We start from the raw sequence: 10,702 nt of genomic DNA, 5'->3' as shown, positions 1-10,702 counted from the left end.
ACCACAAGCGCCTTTAGCAAACGAAGGGACGGTGCTTTTTGGGCCAGGCCCAGGCGACTCGCGCTGGAGCGCCAGAAAAGGTAAGTGGCGCTAAAGGCATTGGGAGGAGCTCCCACGTGCATCATATAGGGAATTCTGTGTGAGACAGGCGCTAATATGTATCACTAAGTGCGATACACATCAAGTGGTCATCTACACACGTGTCACTTGCATGGTGGGGTGGGCCTACCCATCAGCGCACGCATGGGTCGATAGTTCCCAGCATACATGTCGTGTGGGTTTGGTTTGTCTCAGAAAAAACATACTTTTTTTTTTACTTTTTACCCAATATGTATGATTTGAAAAAGTTCGTGAATCAAATAAATGCTCGTGGATTTTAAAAATTGTTCCTGGATTAAAGGAATCTTCGTAAAAACTTGAAAACGAGTTGTGAACACAAATGTTCATGAATTCAAAGGTGTTCACGAATTTGAAAAAAAAAATCATGAATTTGAAAATTCTAGTGGACTAAAAATTGTTCAATTATTTGGAAACTATGTTCACAAATTTGAAAATTGTTCCCGTATTTGGAAATAATGTTCCTGAATTCAAAAAATGTTATTGAATTTTTAAAAATGTTCATGAATTAAAATTGTTTGTGAATTCATCAAGTGTTCATGCATATGAAAAAATGTTAGTGAATTCAAAATGTTCAAGAATTTGGAAAAGATGTTCATGGATTTGAAAAGAGTTCAAGAATTTGAAAAATGTACCAAATTAAAAAATGTTCATGAATTTGTGTAAAATGTTCATGGTTTAAAAAAATCATGAATATTCAGAAATTTGACAAATTTGAAAATGGTTTGTGAATTAAAAATTGTTGATGAATTTGGGAAAAATATTCATGAATTCAAAATTTCTTTGTGGATTTGAAAAAGTTCTCATGAATTTGAAGAATGTTCGTTAACTAAAACGTTCAGCAATTTGGGGAAAGGTCGTGAATTCAAAAAATAATCACGGATTTGAAAAGAGTATTGAATTAAAAAATGATCGTGAGTCTGAAAAATATTCATGGATTTCGAAAATGTTAACAAAATTTAAAAAAAATCCTGAATTAGAATTTGGAAAAGATTCATGTATTTTATTAAATTACATGGATTTAATTTTTTTCATCAATTTTAAAAAGGAAAAAGGAAGAAAGAAAAGGTAAAAAAAGGAAATAAAAAAGGAAAAGGGAAAAGTGAAAAAAAATGGTAGAAGGCTAGAAAAACAGGAAAGGGAAACACAGAAAAGAAATAAAACGTCCGGAAGTTTCCCAAAACTGGGTGGAAACTTCCCAAACCAGTGACAAAAATTCCGTAAAACTGCTCCAGCGCTTCTACAATGGGCTACCTCACCAAAGGCATTGCGTGACCGATCACTCTGTTATTGCTCGCAATGGGCGATCCTTGGCATTTGGGTTGCCGACCTCTTCCCGACTAGATATAGGACAGCAAGTGTCTCACGGTCTGATCATGATTTGACAGAGTTGACAATTTATACATCAAGCTTAGTATTCACTTCTCTGATCAAGCTCTAGTATCCGTCATCTTAATCCCCTTAAAAATGCGTCATCTCAATCTTGAGTGCCACTAACAGAGGTTGTTTAAGTAAACATGAATTTCAATTGGTGGACTAGCTAGCTGGGAAAATGACTGCAGTTATCTTGATCAGTAAGGGTGGTTGTGCCATGTATGCTACTTTACTAGCATCTGCTCTAAGATACCAAAAAAGGGTATCTGTTCTAAACTTGTTACAATCCTGAAAGCAAACGTGCATGTTGTGTCGACTAAGCAGGAAGAAACAACATATAAGCTACTTGTTTGAAAAAGCTTTTCACAATTTTCTATTTGGAATTCATAACTCACTTATTAAGGATGGTTTTGTTTTTGACAATGCTAACACTTTGAACTCAGAAGAAGGATTAGTTCATCAGATACTATTTGGTGAACAAATCGATAAGCTAGATGCAGTGTCAAATATTCAGAAGCTTCTGAGGTCTGAGTATCAGCTGGCAACACAAGGGGAAACTGAATTTTTGTTACAGAATTAATTGGAAGGAGAGCTTCTTGTGCCAGCCCAGAGAAGGGAAGAGAAAACAGATTACTCTGCTTTGATCACAGGCCAGGGCATGGCGTCTGAAAGTTTTGATTCTCTGATGATTTTTCTCATGTACTCCCTCCGTCCCATAATGTAGGATGTTTTTTAACACTACAATAGTGTCAAAATATAGGCCTTTTTATGTCATTATTCATTTTATTAGGTTTAGAATTAATTGACTAGATTTAATCATAGGAAACATGGCTAGCAACGATGAAGGACAGGGTTCTGGTGATTGCAACGTCTACGTGGCAGCAGACGATTATTTGAACCTTCTCGTCGAGCAATGGTTGTTGCAGGGCCCACCTGTCACATCCGAGACCGACATCGAGACCGACGCCAACACTGGCGTTGAGACCCAGCCCGACACCGAGACCGGCACCGAGACTGGCGAAGCCGGTATAGAACCGAAACCGAAGAGGAGACGTCGGCGCCCAAACCAGCTCATCACTACTAGACTGGTGGTCACGGGGGTGGACGATGGCAATTTTGAGCCAAAACAGCCTCTGGAAGGTATACTAATCCAGATATTCTTGTTCCCAGACTGGGATGAAAAGAAATATACTAATCCAGATAAAGACCCGGCAATGAAGAAGATAAACAAACGCGACATGACCAAGTTTAGAGACGCGTTGGCCGCCTGGAAAGTAAGGGTGAAAGTAAGGATTGTCGACAAAAAGGAACCCTACTCCGAGATTGTAAAGGATAATTCGACAATTACGGAAGCGCAGTTTGAAATATTCAAGGCAGCTTGCGTTGCCGAAGCTGCCAAAGAAAAGTCGAACTACATGAAGGGGCTTCAAGAGAGGAACATGGGGTGCCACCACCTCGAAAGTCGTGGTTACACGGGGAAGAGGTCCATATGGGCCAAGGAGGACGCGGAACGCGAAAGTCTGGGCATCCAAGACCCCTTGGCGGAGTTCACCGTCCCACAGGAGCGTGACGTCCTCAGGGCCCGGTACCGTTGGGACCCAGTGAAGAAGGTTTTCGAGACAGACGCGGTCACGACGGAGTTCATGAGACTGCTGGTAATTTTAGATTCTGATCAATTTTAGTCATATTTGTAAACGATGCTTGTTTCTTTTGCAGAGAGAGCAGCACAGGATTGCGGCCGAAAGCGACTCGCCATCTGAGGTGTTGGCGAGGCCCAAGTGGGATACCCCATTCAACCGGGCCTTGAACATATTGAAAGGACTCCCGGTGGACACTCGGCCGTCGTATGGACGCGTGCACGGTGTTGGAGACGGGGCCGCGTGGAAGAAGTACTACCGTGAGACCATGAAGGAGAGAAAGGAAAGATGGAGGTTGAATGAAGAAAATATCGACAAGAAGGTTGCGATTGTGGTTGATAAGAAATCTGCTGAGATAATCGCAGCAGCGGTAGCTGCCGCAAAACAGGAGTTGCAGCTTCGTATGGTGTCTTGGTCCCGACTGTCGTCAGTTCGAGCAAGCAAAATCCAAATTTGGTGCAGCGGACTTTCCCCTTTCGAACTTCTTGGGGAGCAGCTCGACTAGCGTTGAACCAGCACCTGCACCCGCACCTGCTCCTGCACGGGCTCCCGCACCTGCTCCTGCACCGGCTCCCGTACCTGCTCATAGCAGCCCGTCCTCCGTCCCGGACGTGCTTGGCGATGCTTCGTCTTTGGCTGAGCTCGACGCCCTCATGGTACCTGTCACACCGGCCCTCTTCAATAAATTTATAATCTCCCGTTTCCGTTGCCTTTCGTATGTCTCACGTCGCAGACATGTCTTTGCAAGCCGACGTAACCCCGTGCACCATATTGTACACCATCAGCGGTCAGAAGGTGGACGTGGGGAAGGCGACGATAGTGAAGCCGAAGGAACAATTGTTCCACAGCCGGCTGATCCCCCCTGACGTCTTCAAGGTTTCTGTGGCCGGTGTCAAACCGGGCCACGAGAATTTGACTCCTCCGGTACTAGGGGGAGATTACGACGAGACCCCGCGGCGGCTTGGCGATTGCAAGAGGTGGGTCATGTTGTGGCCAAAGAGTCTACTTCATCTGGAGGCGGCCGGGAGCACACCCACGACCATGCAGCCTCAGCAAGGTATGAACATCAACACCCCACCTACCCAATTAGCGTCGCCTGTCATGCCGGATGATAGCGGGCGGGGTGAGGAAGAGGCTCTAGTAGTCGTTGATGACGTCGCGTCGAAGAAGCAATGCATGATATCGATGTCATCGATGAGGATGAGGATGGCACTCTACAGTATCTCAATACTGGCGCCTATGACGATGGAGGATTGATGGCTCAGCAGTATGAGTACTCAGGGTTTGAGCGTCATGAGTCGGTGTCTGAATTGCCAGAGGATGAACGTATTATAGACAATCTTCCAGTACCAAAGAAGCATAGGAAGAGATCGAGGAAAGGCAACAAAGCTGCTTCTATGATCCAGCCGCCTCAGCAGCCTAGGGTTTAAGACCGTATAGCTATCCCCGGTGCAGAAAATGTCATATCCCCGGTCATTCGATCCTACCTAAGGCATCGGTAGAGGACATATACGGCGATCTAAGGAGACTTCATGACAATGTGCTGCGGAGAGAGAAAAGCCTAATCGCCTCAGAAAATCCAGGATACCCACTCTACGTGGTTAACGTGCCGCGGCAAAGGTTATACGTCGACACATTCCCCACGGAGAAGTTCTTCCTTTGATTCGATTACATCTTCGACATGTTTCACTTGAAAAAGCTGGATTTTACGTTTGTCCGTCTTTTTGCCTTGTACATGAACTACATCATCGTGATTGAGCAGATACCTTATATCTGTGTCACTGACCCGTACTTCATGCACAAGGGCTTCTTGGCAGTCTGCTCAGAGCACCGTGAATACGCGAGGGACTACATCGCCGATTTCATGGTCGCCAATATGGACAAGGAGACGATTCTCGCGACTTATCATCCCATGTAAGTCATCCGCGCGGATATCCTTCCTTCGATTTCAATCATTCATTTGCACGATGGAGGCTAATTTGAGGTGTACTTATTTTGCGCAGCCACGGGCGTGCCGTCCTCATCATCCTTTACCCCCGGTTCTCCCACGCTCTTGGACTCGTCGAAGAACATGAACAAAAAGGATTACACCCACATCAAGTCTGTTCTCGACAGTGCTATCTTTATCTACGGCACACGGGGTGGAGAGATAAAGACCAGGAAGACAAGGAACGGCAGGCCCGCCTTCGGCCATAAGACCGACTTCTGCTGCATCCAGCAACCGAGTGGTACTCTTAGTGATGGATTCTATGCCGTACACCACATGCTGGAGTACAGACGGGATCAGCAGGACCTTCGCATGTCACCTACATCCTGCGATGCCCATATTCTGCAATGGGCAAAGAACCTAGGAGATATTCCGGATCATCGACTTCGAGCTGAGTTCTATCACATCCAGCGTGAACTTGCTCAAATCATCATGAAGGAGGTCCTCGAAAAAATAGGGATGTTCTACGAAGAAGGGCAAATGGCACGGGAAGACGTCCGAACACGCGTAGCCGCTCAGCGTCTCGACCTGAAGCCTTTCACTAAGCTCGGGGACTATCTCCCTAACTTGGATTGATGGCACGACATGTTGGAGTGATTGACGATATATGACAATGTGTCCGTTTAGTCCATACTTTGAGTTATGCACGACGAAACTTTATTTGTGATGTAATTAAACCTTCCTCCTCAACTAGCGAAGATCACTCTAGTTAGGGTACGATGAACTTTGTTATTTATGCTTATGATATGTTGCTTCTAATTTTGCCAAGTCTGTCTTTCTGTTGCTCAACTATATATGTTGCATATCATCGACTCGTGTGACGATGCAGGTGCATAGATCATCGATGGCGAAGAAGTGCTACGCCAGGAGTATACGACGAGTGGCCGGAGTGTCAGGCCCAGGTGTACCGGTTTCCGGTTTCCGAGCGACAACCAGTAGTTAGTTTAGGTTCATGCTAGTGCGAGAGAGGGATACGAACCGACGCCTAAAGAAATACTACATTATGTATGATGAGATAACTTGTATAGCTATATCGTGATTATGATGTGACGACATGATTTGTGTTGGATGATATGATGAGACTATTATGTGTATGATATGATGAGCATATTGCATGTTTATGATATAATTAGAATACTGTATAAAACCTTTATAAAAACATCGCAAATACGCAGCAAAAAAAAAAGAAAATATAGTAGTAGCGTATTTAGCGCTGGAAAGGAAAACGCTACTGCTAAAGTACTTAGCAGTAGCGCTGGTATGGAAGGCGCTACTGCTAAGTAGGTATAGCAATAACGCGTGTCAAACAGCGCTACTGATAAACGTTAGCTGTAGCGGCCCGCGCTACTGATAGCCCTTAGACCCGCGCTACTGCTAGCCTTTTCCCTAATAATGAAAGGTTAGAGTGGATGTTACATTTCCTATGAAATGTAGTACAAAAGATTCCATTAGAATTTTTTTTATAAGATTCAATCCTATGAATCAGGACAAACATAGAAAGAATTTCAAAGGATTTCAATCCTCCAAAAATCCTATAGAATTCCCATCAAAACAGCCCTTATTCATCTGTTCTCGAGATTGTCTCAAAAGAAAAAAAATCTGTTCTCGAGAGAAAACCTAAACCAGATCCAGATCCGGGTCTGACACCGGACCCCCCTCCCCGATCGAGCACGCGCCACCCCCTGCCGTCGATTCTCTGTGGCCGCCGAGCAAGCCCCTCCCCGACTCGTCGCCGTCGGCCTCCCAGCTCGCGCCTCCCGCTCCTGCCCCCTTTGCGCCTCCCCGACCCCTGCCGCCGACCTCCGGCGGCTGCGGCTGACACCGTCGACAACTCATCCCCAACTCTGCAGCCTTCAGCCTCCCGCAGGAAGATCGAGGTAACTGCATGGTCTTTTTTGTGAGAGATGTTTGTGAGGCCTTTTGTTTGAATTGTCACCGGGGGTAGAGATTCCCCACCTGAATTTTCATCATATTAAAAAGCCCAAAACGGCAGAGTTACAACAGACAGAGGGGGTGGGGGGGTCCAAGCCAGCAGTAACAATGGCATGGCAGCCGAACTAGTCGGCGAGACGAATGAGCCAGGCAGTGGTGTGATCCTGAAGATCTTGTGAGGCCTTTTTCGCTCGATGGTCGATGCAATTAACAAATCGGTTGAGTCCCCCACGAGAAATTAAAAGGTTCATACTACCAACACTAGAGTGCTAGTTACTTATCTGTTCTTGCTCTGACAAAAGTTATTGGGAAGGAATGAACTATTACTCTGTTCTCAAATTTAAGACGATTTGGCAGTTTAATCCTTGAGAATGCATTTGGAGCTTTAATCCAAATGTGTAGCCTAGAAGCTGCTTGCCTGACCCATGTAGACACTAACCTGCGATTGAGGACCTCTGAGGGTGTAGTATTTTGCAGGTTAGTGAGAGGTGTTACACCAGAGCTCCTCAATTGCCACTCTGTTTCAGCCTTTCATGTGTGGACATGCATCAGTTTGTTACAGCTCAATCTTGCAAATTTCTGCACCAAACTGTTAATTCTGAGAGTATCATGGATCGTGAATATGTTGATTTAACAGTAATAGGAGAGGGTTCTGTGGCTGGGATAAGAAAACATTTCAGAATTTACTTTTAGACTTTAACATGTCCTTTCTTCTATTCTGCGAATCGGGCTTAGTCATGCTTTAGTTATTATATGTGTTTTAGACTTTTAGTTTATGTATGGACAATAGCTCATGTGTATGCTGGTTGTTCATTTCCTTGATGCCTGTTCTATTTAATGTTCTCTTGGTATTATGTATGAACTGTTTAATCTATGCTAGCTGTTAGGGCCTTGTTGAATGGTTCATTTATGCTTTCTGTGCACGTATAGTCACCCCAGAGAATACATATGCAGTAGCTCTACATGGATCAGGCAAGCAGCTTTTAAGCTCCAAATGCATTCTCTAGGATGACTATTTTTAAGTTCATAGGTACTCACTAAAGTTTGAAAATATGAAGTCATGTTGTTGCTGCCATAACATAATCATCAAGCCTCAAGACAGCAGCTACATATTGGAAAATTAATTTATTTGCTTGTTTGGACCAACAAAAACCTAGTCAGTAAGGGCCTACACACTATATGACATTATTAATGCCGTGAGGGTACATTTTGGGTTGATTGGCACCATTTGCATGTAAGTTTGTTTGGTTCAACTGATTATGCTTCTTTGAATTTTCAACTCGAGCCGTCTTATTTTTGGTGTGTTTGATGGATATTTTAGCCTATTGTGGTATCTTTAAATTTGACTAAACATCGGTTGTTTGACGGTTGCAAATGTTATATTTATACTTAATGCACCATTTGAATGCATCTCCAAATAGTGCATGATACTTTCTAAGAAATTGTGATGTTGATGATACTGTCTTCTGAATTCTTAATTACTGTGAAGTGTCGATTTCTGTGAAGCAAAAGATGTTGTAGTTCTCGTGACATGGCCTTATTGCTGTCTTGTCCTTTGTTATAAGATGTTCAAAGTGAACAATATTTAGTTCTATTATTGTCAACTAGCTGGACACTGTTTTGTTGCCAATCACAATTTCCCTGAGCATGTTATTAAATAAAACCATCTCATGCCATGCCATGCATTATACTATGGGAGAAGAGAAACAAGTTAAAAACTTGAAAGACATTTTTGTCTTCTAGGAATGTCTAAGTTTCTTCCTTGGATTTCCCAGTAGTATCTTTGTATATTGTTGCCTAGAATTCCTTGTTTATTAGGCTAATTTTGTCACAGGATATCTAAATATTAGTCAGACAGGTTTATACTTGCGATCACCATGATTGTAATAAGCAGTCAGATTTCATTTTGTTATTTTACAGAAAAAAGTGTATTGACATGCTGGTAGCAAGGTAGTGTATGTATCTTGTGTACCAAAATTGTTATGAATTATAATTGTAATATCATAATTTTTATAACTTCTAACTGTAACAACTCAGCTCCTTATGTTGTGAAATGCAACTATGTTACTTGTATCAGTGAATTGTATACTGCATTTTTTTCTTTATTCTTTAACTCGATGTCCTCTAAATGTTAGTTTTCTATTACTGGCAGATAGGAGCCTGAGGTGGTCAGGACAGAACAGTTGGGTACTACTTTAAAGCTGACACATACCTGGAACAATGCCGCCTCATAAGATAGAGACTGGCCACCAAGATGTGGTGCATGACATCGCAATGGATTACTATGGGAAGCGTATTGCCACTGCCTCCTCTGATAACACAATCAAGATCATTGGCGTAAGTGGCACCTCGCACCAGCAACTTGCTACTTTGAGCGGACACGAGGGCCCAGTCTGGCAAATCGCATGGGCTCATCCCAACTATGGTTCAATGCTTGCATCCTGCAGCTACGATGGTCGGGTCATCATATGGAAAGAAGGGAGTAAGCCCGATGAGTGGGCACAGGCACACACTTTCAATGAGCACAAGTCTTCTGTAAATTCCATTGCTTGGGCGCCTCACGAGCTCGGCCTCTGCTTGGCTTGCGGTTCGTCTGATGGGAACATTTCCGTCTTCATGGCTCGTTCTGATGGAGGGTGGGAGACGACGCGCATCGATCAGGCACATCCAGTGGGCGTCACCTCTGTTTCCTGGGCTCCGGCAATGGCGCCGGGCGCTCTAATCAGTCCAGGGCCTTCTGGGCAGTTCGAGTATGTTCAGAAATTGCTTCTGGTGGCTGCGACAACACGGTTAAGGTGTGGAAGCTCACGAACGAGAGTTGGAGGATGGACTGCTTTCCGGCCCTTCAGATGCACAGGGACTGGGTGAGGGACGTCGCTTGGGCGCCGAACCTAGGGCTCCCTAAGTCCACGATTGCCAGCGCTTCTCAGGATGGAACCGTCGTTATCTGGACCACACCGAAAGAAGGTGAGCAGTGGGAAGGCAGGGTCCTGAATGTTTTCAGAAACCCTGTTTGGAGGCTGTCGTGGTCGCTGACGGGCAACATCTTGGCGGTCTCCGATGGCAACAACAATGTGACCCTCTGGAAAGAAGCCGTTGACGGTGAATGGCAGCAAGTGACTACCGTCGAGCCATAGATGTCCCGCGTTCTGCCTCTAGCTGCGTTAGTAATTATATCATAATGGCCAATGTAGTTTTGCCATCTTGTTATTTCAGTGGATTTGATTATCATAACAATGCGTCCGGTGCTGCAATTATGTGATGGAATTGTGCCCCCCCCCCCTGTTGAAGCAGGCGATATTTCCAGTACCAAAAGCGCAAACATCTTAGAGGGTTTTGTGGTCTATAATCTTCAAAAGTTGTGTCACTTCCGAATCCATTCAGAGATGATTTGTTGCAACAGCAGCTTGTTTGTTGCCTTGTTCTCCTGCTTTCTTCCTGGGAGGTCATGCTGCTGTTGTATGTTCGTTTGAAAATAAACAAAAACAAATCCAGTTTCCTGCGAATAAGCATATATTCATGAGCAATTGCTGAACATCAGCGGGAATTGACGTCAGATGGAGGGAGGCAAGCAACACAACACACGTGAGATAGCATTCAGGGTGTCCATGGCGTGCAGCTGAGCCAGCAAATTTAGTTTAACTGAACCCAATTG

General features: G+C 44.3%; 1 pseudogene; it reads left to right on the top strand.

Annotated features, from left to right (window-relative positions):
- The first annotated feature begins 6,693 nt into the window (after positions 1 to 6,693).
- Positions 6,694 to 10,472, top strand: LOC109731940 (protein transport protein SEC13 homolog A-like; annotated as a pseudogene).
- The last annotated feature ends 230 nt before the right edge of the window (positions 10,473 to 10,702 follow it).

This window comes from Aegilops tauschii, chromosome 1 (assembly GCF_002575655.3).
Source record: "Aegilops tauschii subsp. strangulata cultivar AL8/78 chromosome 1, Aet v6.0, whole genome shotgun sequence".
NCBI lineage: Eukaryota > Viridiplantae > Streptophyta > Magnoliopsida > Poales > Poaceae > Aegilops > Aegilops tauschii.
Note: the sequence above shows the minus strand (reverse complement) of the source record. Positions and strands in the feature narration are given on the sequence as shown.